The following is a 13,858-nucleotide window of genomic DNA, read 5'->3' on the forward strand; positions in this document are numbered from 1 at the left end:
AGTTCCCCAAAGGGAATGACCTGAACAGAAGGATGTAAGGCAGAGTAGGCCCTGCAACTAACCAGCCTATTTCTCCTACTCTTCCTCGCCTGACAGACTAGGAAGACTCTCCCAGCTTGGGCTGAGTCTCCTGGCCTGTGGGCTGGGGGGGGCTTGTGTAAAGAAATGGCTCCCTGTTGCAGTTACCCCCCACTTTTTGCCTGATACTGATGCTGACTTGACTGAGAAGAGTGCTGGGACCCTGCTAACCAGGCCCCAGCACCAGTGTTCCTTCACCTAAAATGTACCATTGTATCCACAATTGGCACACCCTGGCATTCAGATAAGTCCCTTGTAACTGGTACTTCTAGTACCAAGGGCCCTGATGCCAAGGAAGGTCTCTAAGGGCTGCAGCATGTCTTATGCCACCCTAGAGACCCCTCACTCAGCACAGACACACTGCTTACAAGCCTGTGTGTGCTAGTGAGAACAAAAATGAGTAAGTCGACATGGCACTCCCCTCAGGGTGCCATGCCAGCCTCTCACTGCCTCTGCAGTATAGGTAAGACACCCCTCTAGCAGGCCTTACAGCCCTAAGGCAGGGTGCACTATACCATAGGTGAGGGTACCAGTGCATGAGCATGGTACCCCTACAGTGTCTAAACAAAACCTTAGACATTGTAAGTGCAGGGTAGCCATAAGAGTATATGGTCTGGGAGTCTGTCAAACACGAACTCCACAGCACCATAATGGCTACACTGAAAACTGGGAAGTTTGGTATCAAACTTCTCAGCACAATAAATGCACACTGATGCCAGTGTACATTTTATTGTAAAATACACCACAGAGGGCACCTTAGAGGTGCCCCCTGAAACTTAACCGACTGTCTGTGTAGGCTGACTAGTTCCAGCAGCCTGCCACACCAGAGACATGTTGCTGGCCCCATGGGGAGAGTGCCTTTGTCACTCTGAGGCCAGTAACAAAGCCTGCACTGGGTGGAGATGCTAACACCTCCCCCAGGCAGGAGCTGTAACACCTGGCGGTGAGCCTCAAAGGCTCACCCCTTTGTCACAGCCCAGCAGGGCACTCCAGCTTAGTGGAGTTGCCCGCCCCCTCCGGCCACGGCCCCCACTTTTGGCGGCAAGGCTGGAGGGAACAAAGAAAGCAACAAGGAGGAGTCACTGGCCAGTCAGGACAGCCCCTAAGGTGTCCTGAGCTGAGGTGACTCTGACTTTTAGAAATCCTCCATCTTGCAGATGGAGGATTCCCCCAATAGGGTTAGGATTGTGACCCCCTCCCCTTGGGAGGAGGCACAAAGAGGGTGTACCCACCCTCAGGGCTAGTAGCCATTGGCTACTAACCCCCCAGACCTAAACACGCCCTTAAATTTAGTATTTAAGGGCTCCCCTGAACCCTAGAAAATTAGATTCCTGCAACTACAAGAAGAAGGACTGCCTAGCTGAAAACCCCTGCAGAGGAAGACCAGAAGACGACAACTGCCTTGGCTCCAGAAACTCACCGGCCTGTCTCCTGCCTTCCAAAGATCCTGCTCCAGCGACGCCTTCCAAAGGGACCAGCGACCTCGACATCCTCTGAGGACTGCCCCTGCTTCGAAAAGACAAGAAACTCCCGAGGACAGCGGACCTGCTCCAAGAAAGGCTGCAACTTTGTTTCCAGCAGCCTTGAAAGAACCCTGCAAGCTCCCCGCAAGAAGCGTGAGACTTGCAACACTGCACCCGGCGACCCCGACTCGGCTGGTGGAGATCCAACACCTCAGGAGGGACCCCAGGACTACTCTGATACTGTGAGTACCAAAACCTGTCCCCCCTGAGCCCCCACAGCGCCGCCTGCAGAGGGAATCCCGAGGCTTCCCCTGACCGCGACTCTTTGAACCTAAAGTCCCGACGCCTGGGAGAGACCCTGCACCCGCAGCCCCCAGGACCTGAAGGACCGGACTTTCACTGGAGAAGTGACCCCCAGGAGTCCCTCTCCCTTGCCCAAGTGGAGGTTTCCCCGAGGAATCCCCCCCTTGCCTGCCTGCAGCGCTGAAGAGATCCCGAGATCTCTCATAGACTAACATTGAAAACCCGACGCTTGTTTCTACACTGCACCCGGCCGCCCCCGCGCTGCTGAGGGTGAAATCTCGGTGTGGACTTGTGTCCCCCCCGGTGCCCTACAAAACCCCCCTGGTCTGCCCTCCGAAGACGCGGGTACTTACCTGCAAGCAGACCGGAACCGGGGCACCCCCTTCTCTCCATTCTAGCCTATGTGTTTTGGGCACCACTTCGAACTCTGCACCTGACCGGCCCTGAGCTGCTGGTGTGGTGACTTTGGGGTTGCTCTGAACCCCCAACGGTGGGCTACCTTGGACCAAGAACTGAACCCTGTAAGTGTCCTACTTACCTGGTAAAACTAACAAAAACTTACCTCCCCCAGGAACTGTGAAAATTGCACTGTGTCCACTTTTAAAACAGCTATTTGTCAATAACTTGAAAAGTATACATGCAATTTTGATGATTTGAAGTTCCTAAAGTACTTACCTGCAATACCTTTCGAATGAGATATTACATGTAGAATTTGAACCTGTGGTTCTTAAAATAAACTAAGAAAAGATATTTTTTCTATACAAAACCCTATTGGCTGGATTTGTCTCTGAGTGTGTGTACCTCATTTATTGTCTATGTGTATGTACAACAAATGCTTAACACTACTCCTTGGATAAGCCTACTGCTCGACCACACTACCACAAAATAGAGCATTAGTATTATCTATTTTTACCACTATTTTACCTCTAAGGGGAACCCTTGGACTCTGTGCATGCTATTCCTTACTTTGAAATAGCACATACAGAGCCAACTTCCTACAGGTGCCATTGCATGCGCACGCAAGCACAACATCCAACTGTTTTCGGACTTTTACCCTGATGACCATTTCCCTCCACCACTCGAGGCTGCAGCGTCTTCACCACGTACTCTTTTAGACACACTGCTATATTACCAAGTATGTGCCACCTCCCGTGCTTTACATAACACTTTCCCGTCCCTGCCGCCGCCTCTCCCAGCACTAGAACATTTACTCACTTCCCCATCCCCGCGTAAACCGATAACTATCCTCTTTAATATTACGCAGAGCTCCTCACCAACTGTATCTCCATGGGTGACATTCACATTGCTCTGGCCCTTACAGACGCACAGTGGTCCTTCTGCTGTGGCCAACTAGAGCTTCTCTCCCCAGCTACAGAGTTTGTCTCATTCACTTTACATTCTTACACCTTTGCGATCGCACCCCCACCCGGCTTTTTTTTAAAAAATGGGGTTGATCCCAGGTGCACGCACTCAACTACACTCCAACTTCTTTCATCCACCTTGCCTGGCAATGCGAGAGGGTGGCATCTGGGCAGAAGTCTTTATGACTATCCATACAATAACTGGACACTCAACCACCCCTTTGGTGGGCCTTTTGGGATATGTAAAAGACATACCAAACGCATGGTGGCCATTTATTAGGGTAGAAAACCTGCTCCTTCAACTAGGGCATGGCTGAGCGATGTGGCATACCGTCAGGGACAACTAACTAACTTTTGGGAATGAATGCCCTTGCGCTGCTGCCCCAGAGACATATGGGAGCCTTTCACCTTCTTTATTCACAACAGAGACTCTAACTCGCCTTCGTAGGCTACTGTTATAAATGATGAGTGCCCGGAAGGGGGAAGGGTAACTGCCTCTCACTTTAATGCACTGAATGTTCTGCCGAACAGAGACTTTGTTTAGTCGCCTATAAGACCTCTTCAGCGACCCTTTGGCATATTTAACACCCGTCCTGCATTGGATCTATGTAATCTTTATATTGTGCCTTATCACCTATGGAATGTCACTCTGGGCATTTGCTACCACCAGATCCTATGCCAGACATTTTGAGCGAAGCAATGTATGTGTTGTCTCAATAAGGTCTGAATTCCCAGTTGGTGGTGGGGAGACTCTAGGATGTGGACTAGACAGAGGCTTATTTTAAAGCTTACGGCAGTTCCCTTGGACGCTCCTGCCTTATTGTTCTCTTGAAGGGTTACCCTATGCACGTCAACAGGCAGTTAAGTGGGACAGCCTCTCCCTCTTGGGTGCCCTTCTTTTGGCTCTTTCATGACAGAAAGCTACGTACTCCACCTGACATCTTGCGGGTGCCTGAAGAATAAGGCTGTGACTGGGCCATCTTGGGAGGAAGAAGCAAAAGGCAAGAACGGTCCAAAACCGATCCCAGACTGTTGGAATGCACAAATACTTCCTGAAACTTTAGTATAAAGAATAGGCAGAAGGTTTCAGCCTTTGCGCCTTGATTTCTCTACCGCCATTCGGTGTCCCACACCACAGGTGCCAAACTCTTTCTGCTGCACGGTTGGGCTAGTAATCAATAACTCCTCTTCACCACATTTGGGAGCAGAAAGCTTGGAATTTTTACAGCCTTTCAGAAGAAGGTATCGTGGGACTGGCCTTGGTAAAAAAAAATAATAATAAAGAACAGACCGACTGCTTAGGAGGAGCATTGGAGGTACCCTGCAAGAGGAAGACGCTGTTTAGAAGAGGTAGAGAAGGAGCTGATGTCCTGCATCGTTCAAGCCAGGGGTGAGGTCTTAGCCCAGTATACCTGCAACGCATGCTGAGAAGCTGGAGCGCTTGTGACTTTAGGGCACTGCTGGATACCAACCGTGAGCTTCCCACTGTGTCCCCCTGAAGAAGACTAGCCTTACCGTGTGAGACGCTGAATGCACCAAGACCGTCTTCAGCAGTTTTAGCCAGCTGACTTCTGCCAAGAAGGAAGGCACCCCCAGTCATCAGAGAGGACCTCGATCATCGTATGACCACCACCACTCTGATGCATGCACACATCGCAGATGGCACTAATGTTTGTCATGCCAGGGCGTAGACCTGGCAACCTCTGCGCAGAAGTATATCACCTTGAGAGGCCCTGCCCCAAGTGAGACTGAACTTTTCCAGATCTTGGGTGAAGGGTCAGAGAGACAGTTGGGGCACCACGAGAACTATTGCACATTGTTACCAATCGAAACCAATCCTAGTGGAACAGCAGCTGCGGCTCCCCCACCCCCCAAGCATCGTGACTGCAGAAGAGAGATTGTTGCAATACATAAAGTGCCGTATGAATTGTATGTTCAGTATTGTGTGCAAATAGAAAGTACGTTTCCTTTTCATAAGTAAAAGCACTGGCTGGACATTGATTTGATATTTTTGATTGGTGTTGGAGAGTCAGTTGGTGTCTGTCTCTAACACACGACCACTTTCCTGAGTAAACGTTGGGCCACTCGACTTTGCTGCCCCGTGGGTCAGGTGGTAAAGGAGTGTGCTTGGTGCTTAGCAGTGGGCTCAATAGTAAGCTTGCATCCCAGGACAACAGTGGTAAAAAGGCCCCGACTTAAGCAGTCTGGCCCCAGTAACCCAGTTCTGCCTTGGGATTATGGGGAGGGTCTGTTACTGCGGGATTCCAAAGAGGGACATACCACCAGGATGCCACCTGGCCTAAGAGATGGCGCCCACATCGCCAGATGAAGGCTTTATCACTGCATGGTGTAAATGGAAGGGGGAGTTAAGATCAGGGTACCAAGCGGGCCCTGAGGGGGTTCTGCCTGAACCAGATGAAGGGCCATCGACTGGAAGGTTTGAATGGGAGTCTGTATGTCGGGCCTGCTGCCCTGGCCTGGAGGGGGGCATAGAGTTGCATTAAAGGAGGCTCTGTCAATCCTGCAGGAAGTGAGTGCGTGCTGAGGGAGGTCACTACGCTTGACAGACGAGGCGGCTGTCACTTACAGAGAGGATGTGAAAGAGAGAGCAGGTATGGCCCTGGTATCATCTGAGCCAAGATGGGGCTTCAAGAGAGCCACATTAAGGGTCCGTTCCTTCATTAAAGAAGTGGGCTTAAGGCATGGGTAGGGTACCGATCGAACACCTAGAAAGTGCCTCCCGAGGGTTAGCTATTGATGTGCCTGTGTTGCGACAAGGTCGTGGCCAGGTACGACCTCTGCAGGTCAGATGCGGGGTCTGTCGCCTCCGAGATGCACGGGGGCAGCGTCATGGCCCGGGTATCGCCACCAGCGGGTCAGATAAATGGTCTGCCCCTCTAGGGTGGGAATTGAGGGGCGGGGAGGCTGGGTCGTGGGTACGGCCTCCGCAGGGTCAGATAAAGGGTCTGTCCCTCGGAGATGCTAGTGGGGGGCCGGGTAGTGGGTATGGGGCAGGTGTATGCCCAGGGCCCAGCCTCCGCAGGGTCCGATGAAGGGTGTGTCCCTCGGAGATGCTAGGGGGGGGCGGGTGGTGGGTATGGGGCAAGTGTATGCCCAGGGGCCAGCCTCCGCAGGGTCAGATAAAGGGTCTGTCCCTCGGAGATGCTAGTGGGGGGCCGGGTAGTGGGTATGGGGCAGGTGTATGCCCAGGGCGCAGCCTCGGCGGGGTCAGATGAAGGGTGTGTCCCTCGGAGATGCTAGTAGGTGGCCGGGTCGTGGGTACCGCCTGTACAGGGTCAGATGAAGGGTGTGTCCCTCGGAGATGCTAGTGGGGGGCCCGGGTAGTGGGTATGGGGCAAGTGTATGCCCAGGGCCCAGCCTCCGCAGGGTCAGATAAAGGGTCTGTCCCTCGGAGATGCTAGTGGGGGGCCGGGTAGTGGGTATGGGGCAGGTGTATGCCCAGGGCCCAGCCTCCGCAGGGTCCGATGAAGGGTGTGTCCCTGGGAGATGCTAGTGGGGGGCCCCAGGTCGTGGGTATGGGGCAGGTGTATGCTCAGGGCGCAGCCTCCGCAGGGTCAGATGAAGGGTGTGTCCGTCGGAGATGCTAGTCGGGGCCGGGTGGTGGGTATGGGGCAAGTGTATGCCCAGGGCCCAGCCTCCGCGATGTCAGATGAAGGGTGTGTCCCTCGGAGATGCTAGTAGGTGGCCGGGTCGTGGGTTCCGCCTGTACAGGGTCAGATGAAGGGTCTGTCCCTCGGAGATGCTAGTGGGGGGCCGGGTCGTGGGTACCGCCTGTACAGGGTCAGATGAAGGGTCTGTCCCTCGGAGATGCTAGTGGGGGCCCCGGGTAGTGGGTATGGGGCAGGTGTATGCTCAGGGCGCAGCCTCCGCAGGGTCAGATGAAGGGCCTGTCCCTCGGAGATGCTAGTGGGGGCCCGGGTAGTGGGTATGGAGCAGGTGTATGCCCAGGGCGCAGCCTCCGCAGGGTCAGATGAAGGGACTGTCCCTCGGAGATGCTAGTGGGGGGCCCGGGTCGTGCACAGGGTCAGATGAAGGGTGTGTCCCTCGGAGATGTTAGAGGGGGCCCGGGTCGTGGGTATGGGGCAGGTGTATGCCCAGGGCGCAGCCTCCGCGGGGTCAGATGAAGGGTGTGTCCCTCGGAGATGCTAGTGGGGGGCGGGTGGTGGGCAGGTGTATGTCCAGGGCGCAGCCTCCGATGAAGGGTGTGTCCGTCGGAGATGCTAGTGGGGGGCGGGTGGTGGGTATGGGGCAGGTGTATGCTCAGGGCCCAGCCTCCGCGGGGTCAGATGAAGGGTGTGTCCGTCGGAGATGCTAGTGGGGGGGCCGGGTCGTGGGTACCGCCTGTACAGGGTCAGATGAAGGGTCTGTCCCTCGGAGATGCTAGTAGGTGGCCGGGTCGTGGGTTCCGCCTGTACAGGGTCAGATGAAGGGTCTGTCCCTCGGAGATGCTAGTGGGGGCCCCGGGTAGTGGGTATGGGGCAGGTGTAACCCAGGGCGCAGCCTCCGCAGGGTCAGATGAAGGGACTGTCCCTCGGAGATGCTAGTGGGGGGCCCGGGTCGTGCACAGGGTCAGATGAAGGGTCTTTCCCTCGGAGATGCTAGTGGGGGCCCCGGGTAGTGGGTATGGGGCAGGTGTATGTCCAGGGCGCAGCCTCCGATGAAGGGGGTGTCCGTCGGAGATGCTAGTGGGGGGCGGGTGGTGAGTATGCCCAGGGCGCAGCCCCCGCGGGGTCAGAAGAAGGGTGTGTCCCTCGGAGATGCTAGTAGGGGGACGGGTAGTGGGTATGGGGCAGGTGTATGCCCAGGGCCCAGCCTCCGCAGGGTCAGATGAAGGGTGTGTCCCTTGGGGGGCCCGGGTAGTGGGTATGGGGCAGGTGAATGCCTACGGCCCAGCCTCCGCGGGGTCAGAAGAAGGGTGTGTCCCTCGGAGATGCTAGTGGGGGCCCGGGTAGTGGGTATGGGGCAGGTGTATGCCCAGGGGCCGGCCTCCGCGGGGTCAGATGAAGGGTGTATCCCTCGGAGATGCTAGTAGGGGGCCCGGGTCGTGCACAGGGTCAGATGCAGGGTCTGTCCCTCGAAGATGCTAGTGGGGGGCGGGTGGTGGGTACGGGGCAGGTGTATGCCCAGGGCGCAGCCTCCGCGGGGTCAGATGAAGGGTGTGTCCGTCGGAGATGCTAGTGGGGGCCCCGGGTAGTGGGTATGGGGCAGGTGTATGCCCAGGGCGCAGCCTCCGATGAAGGGTGTGTCCCTCGGAGATGCTAGTGGGGGCCCGGGTAGTGGGTATGGGGCAGGTGTATGCCCAGGGCGCAGCCTCCGCAGGGTCAGATGAAGGGTCTGTCCCTCGGAGATGCTAGTGGGGGGCGGGTGGTGGGCAGGTGTATGCCCAGGGCGCAGCCTTCGATGAAGGGTGTGTCCCTCGGAGATGCTAGTGGGGGCCGAGTGGTGGGTATGGGGCAGGTGTATGCCCAGGGCGCAGCCTCCGCGGGGTCAGATGAAGGGACTGCCCCTCGGAGATGCTAGTGGGGGCCGGGTGGTGGGTATGCCCAGGGCGCAGCCTCCGCAGGGTCAGATGAAGGGTCTGTCCCTCGGAGATGCTAGTGGGGGGCCGGGTAGTGGGTATGGGGCAGGTGTATGCCCAGGGCGCAGCCTCCGCAGGGTCAGATGAAGGGTCTGTCCCTCGGAGATGCTAGTGGGGGGCGGGTATGGGGCAGGTGTATGCCCAGGGCGCAGCCTCCGATGAAGGGTGTGTCCCTCGGAGATGCTAGTGGGGGCCCGGGTAGTGGGTATGGGGCAGGTGTATGCCCAGGGCGCAGCCTCCGCAGGGTCAGATGAAGGGACTGCCCCTCGGAGATGCTAGTGGGGGCCGGGTGGTGGGTATGCCCAGGGCGCAGCCTCCGCAGGGTCAGATGAAGGGTCTGTCCCTCGGAGATGCTAGTGGGGGGCCGGGTAGTGGGTATGGGGCAGGTGTATGCCCAGGGCGCAGCCTCCGCAGGGTCAGATGAAGGGTCTGTCCCTCGGAGATGCTAGTGGGGGCCGGGTGGTGTGTATGGGGCAGGTGTATGCCCAGGGCGCAGCCTCCGATGAAGGGTGTGTCCCTCGGAGATGCTAGTGGGGGCCCGGGTAGTGGGTATGGGGCAGGTGTATGCCCAGGGCGCAGCCTCCGCAGGGTCAGATGAAGGGTGTGTCCCTCGGAGATGCTAGTGGGGGCCGGGTGGTGTGTATGGGGCAGGTGTATGCCCAGGGCGCAGCCTCCGATGAAGGGTGTGTCCCTCGGAGATGCTAGTGGGGGCCGGGTGGTGTGTATGGGGCAGGTGTGTGCCCAGGGCGCAGCCTCCGATGAAGGGTGTGTCCCTCGGAGATGCTAGTGGGGGCCGGGTGGTGGGTATGCCCAGGGCGCAGGCTCGGGCTTGTGTGTGCGGCAGGGCCAGGTGAGGGGTCTGTCCCTCCTGGATGGAGGGTGGAGGCAGGGGAGGCGCCGCAGGGACCCGCCCGCCCACCGTGAGCCCGACCTGCATCCCCCCGGGCGGTGCCTACCTGGAGGCCGTGTCGGGGTCTCTCGTGAGCCGGCACCACCGCTCGCCGCCGCCGCTGTGCTGAGGCTGTGGAGACGCAGCTGCGGGCCCGGGCTCTCTCCTCGGCTCGCTCCCAGACTCTCTCTCCTTACCCTCGGGGGAGGCGGGAGGGGGCTTGTTTTGCTGCTCTGCGCCTCCTGCAGCAGCAGCTCACGCGGGGAGGCAGGGCCTGTCTGCGTGATGCTAATCCGCCCTAACGAGCCGGGGACGGCGCTTCATCTGCGCCAGAGATTACTGGCCACTCTGCACTCACCCCGCTGCACTCGCATGAGCAGCTCCCGCACCCCCACTTGTGCCAGGCCACTCTGCACTCACCCGAGCAGCTCCTGCACCCCACTGCACTCGCATCAGCAGCTCCCGCACCCCCACTTGTGCCAGGGTACTCTGCACTCACCCGAGCAGCTCCTGCACCCCACTGCACTCGCATGAGCAGCTCCCGCACCCCCACTTGTGCCAGGCTACTCTGCACTCACCCGAGCAGCTCCTGCACTCCACTGCACTCGCATGAGCAGCTCCCGCACCCCCACGTGTGCCAGGGTACTCTGCACTCACCCCGCTGCACTCGCATGAGCAGCTCCCGCACCCCCACTTGTGCCAGGGTACTCTGCAGTCACCCCAGCAGCTCCTGCGCCCCACTGCACTCGCATGAGCAGCTCCCGCACCCCCACTTGTGCCAGGGTACTCTGCACTCATCCGAGAAGCTCCTGCAGACCCCACTTGTGCCAGGATACTCTGCACTCACCCGAGCAGCTCCTGCACCCCACTGCACTCGCATGAGCAGCTCCTGCACCCCCACTTGTGCTAGGCCACTCTGCACTCACCCCAGCAGCTCCTGCACCCCACTGCACTCGCATGAGCAGCTCCCGCACCCCCACTTGTGCTAGACCACTCTGCACTCACCCGAGCAGCTCCCGCACCCCCACTTGTGCCAGGCCACTCTGCACTCTCCCCACTGCACTCGCATGAGCAGCTCCCGCACCCCCACTTGTGCTAGGCTACTCTGCAGTCACCCCAGCAGCTCCTGCACCCCCCACTTGTGCCATGCCACTCTGCAGTCACCCCAGCAGCTCCTGCATCCCCCACTTGTGCCAGGCCACTCTGCACTATCCTGAACAGCTCCAGCGCCCCACGTGTGCCAGGATACTCTGCACTCACCTGAGCAGCTCCTGCAGACCCCACTTGTGCCAGGCTACTCTGCACTCACCTGAGCAGCTCCTACAGACCCCACTTGTGCCAGGATACTCTGCACTCACCCGAGCAGCTCCTGCCCCCCCCCCCCCCACGTGTGCCAGGATACTCTGCACTCACCCGAGCAGCTCCTGCGCCAGGCTACTCTACACACACCTGAGCAGCTCCTGCACCCCGCAATTGTGCCATTCTCGGTCCTGTCCAGTCCCTGCTCACCTTTTCCTGCCATTTTATCTCCTGAGCAGTTCCTGCCCACCATTCCCGTCTTTGTCCACCCCTTTCAGCAGTTCATACTCTAGACCAGTGGTCTTCAAACTTTTTGATGGAGTGGAAAAAAAATAATTTGCCCCCCCCATCCAAACTTCTCACAATTATTATATTAAATTGGCAATATTTAAACATTGCAGTTAAGTTCTGGTATTGTTTTAAAATGCAATCAAATATATGATGCCAAACATACTATTGTCCCTGCTTTCACCTGTTTATCTCGCTCCCCACCAGCAGTGTCTTCTCTCCCTGACTTCCACTCTGCCTTCCCTTCCTCAGCTTGTCTTGCACGCAGAGTAAGGGTGCACCGATTCTGCAGGAGAGGTTAGATTTCACTACAAGGATGAAGGGGCGGGGGTGAGTGTTACTGCTGGTTTCAAAGAGGTGGCCCTCAATGCCATTTCTACTGGGAGGCTCTCTACCCAGGACCTTCCCACTTGGCTGTCACCCCAACTGGCCCTAGGCTAATGGTGCGAGTAACCCCATGAAAAGTAAAGGTTGACGCGTCAGCAGTGTCCCCAGAAATGCATGAGATGCAAGAAAAAACAAGAGGCTCTGGTAAGTGGTGAGCTTGGCTCACAGGGTACCCAAGTACTGCAATCTTGCTGAAAGGTGGCCCCTACACAAGCCCACAGTACATGACTCAAACACCCCCTACCTGGAGGTAGGTAGTGGCCTTCCAGTGTACTGACAGGCCTCGTAGTCGTCTGAATTGTTGGTCTCTTCCCTCCCAAAGGACTGTATTATGTAGGTACATGTGTATATGGTATTTCTGTAACGCAATCATAGTCAAAAGGCAGCAGGACATGTCCCCGCTCCACCTGCTCCTGAAAAGTGCAGTCTGTGGAGATAGGTTAGACTTGTCCAATACATTTGACCATGAGCAGCTGGGTGAGCACTTGTCAAACCTTCCCAGTTTGGTTTTAATCTAATTGCAAGTTTTGCCTGAATGCTGTTGTCTGCTCTGCCCCTTTCTTCGACGGTCTGAGCATAAAACAGAGACTAGGTGGTTCGTCACCATCCTTTAGCACCCAGTGTAGGTACATCTCCCACCAAACTTGCACTTCTTGCAAACCAGGTAGCTCTCCTCAGTCCTGGTAGAAGCAACAGCTCCTGGAGTGAAGCTGATGGTGGCCGGTGAGCGGGTGCGCATAGGGAATCTAGAGGAGGCTGTTCTTTGAGGCTATGATGTGAAGGACTTTGGACAACTAGCACTGTGCTCCAAAACCAGCCCAATATTGTTTCCTGCAGACCCCGAGCTGAGGCTAGTGTGGTGGTGATGACTTCCCTGAAGGGCAGGCCATAGTCCTCCTGCATGCTCGAATAGCTTTAGTGCCCTGAGCCAGAAGGTGAAAAAGTATCATTCAGTTGGCCTCTCCTTCTGATAGGCAAGCACCATCATGGCCAACTGCAGGCAGACTCTGTGGCGTGAGTTTGACGAATAAGAATGTTTGATCATAGACTATGCCACGGAGTTGAGGCCCATTCTTACCTCGGGTAAAGAGGTCCCAGGACTGGACTTGCTGCTGTCCTGGGACCTCTATGATTCTGTTGCAAAGACCTTGAGGTCCAGCCTTTCCATTCACCAGCAACAGTCCTAGGGAGAAGCCATTGGCTTGTTATTGCCATCTGTCCCACTGTCCAAACTGGATTGCGTTTGAGCCTTTTATGTCATATTGCTTCAACCACCTGATCTTTGTGATCCAGCGCAGTTTATGTTGAAATCGTCCTTTAGGAGTTCCCTGGTTCATTGGAAGTGTTAGCGTTTGCAGAGGTGTTTTAGGGCATGGGCAAATTGGGCTCTGGCCCAGGATCCCATCCTTTCCTGGGGCCTCCTCATTAAGCTTTCAAGAGAGTCCCGGACGGTGGCATAACACAAGCAAGATAGGGCCTCCTGCACAATATGAAAAAAGACTCCCGGAGCTCCAGTATCTATTATATATTGAAAGGCTTTGTACTGAATGGGGGTCCCCTGAAGGACTGGGGTCCCCTTAGAGGTTTGGGGGCCAACAAAGTGGATTGTCCATGATCGGAGCATAGTTGTTGAGGGCTTGGACAAGCTGAAAATGCCGAATATATTCAGTTGTTCTGAGCGGGGGGGGGGGAGGGGGCAAATTTAGTTAGGCCTGGGGCCCCCAAAATCTTCCAGATGTCACCGAGTGTTTCCTCTCACTGTGTAAATGATTCTTCGCTTCTTCTCTCTTGGCTGTTCCTTCATGTCCATAAAGAAGAGAAGCCGCGAGGAACAGTCCCGGTTGCTATGGAAGCCATGGCGAGTGCAGAGTGGCCTAGCACAAGTGGGGTGCAGGAGCTGCTGGGGTGACTGCAGAGTAGCCTGGCACAAGTGGGGGATGCTCTTAGAGCATGTTCCCTCTTCTTAATACGTGTATAGCAGACCCTCCTGAGGGCCTGGTGACTAGAGATGGGGCGGGACAGATACTTCACGCCTTCCTAAGGCATAATTGTATCTATATAGTGCTTCCTACCCCTGACGAGGCGTAGAAGCGCTTTAGGGCGAGTAGCACGCTACTCCTGAACCCAAAAGGATTAGTATAGGGACATAAGGGTTAATTTGAGCGGTGGGCACGTGAGTCTGTTAGCTGGA

At 56.4% G+C, this 13,858-nt stretch overlaps 1 protein-coding gene across 2 annotated transcripts in view; it reads right to left on the reverse strand.

Moving 5' to 3' along the window:
- TUBA3E (tubulin alpha 3e) overlaps positions 1–10,071 on the reverse strand; it is a 72,261-nt gene extending 62,190 nt beyond the window's left edge. Inside the window, exon 1 of one of the 2 annotated variants that reach the window (XM_069209531.1) lies at positions 9,761–10,071. The gene's annotated coding sequence lies outside the window, so the exon portion shown is untranslated. Of the gene's footprint in view, positions 1–4,720; positions 4,772–9,760 lie in introns of those variants that run through there. The other variant, XM_069209532.1, reaches the window with a different exon arrangement.
- Between the last annotated feature and the right edge of the window lie 3,787 nt (positions 10,072–13,858).

Source organism: Pleurodeles waltl, chromosome 10 (assembly GCF_031143425.1).
Source record: "Pleurodeles waltl isolate 20211129_DDA chromosome 10, aPleWal1.hap1.20221129, whole genome shotgun sequence".
Lineage (NCBI taxonomy): Eukaryota > Metazoa > Chordata > Amphibia > Caudata > Salamandridae > Pleurodeles > Pleurodeles waltl.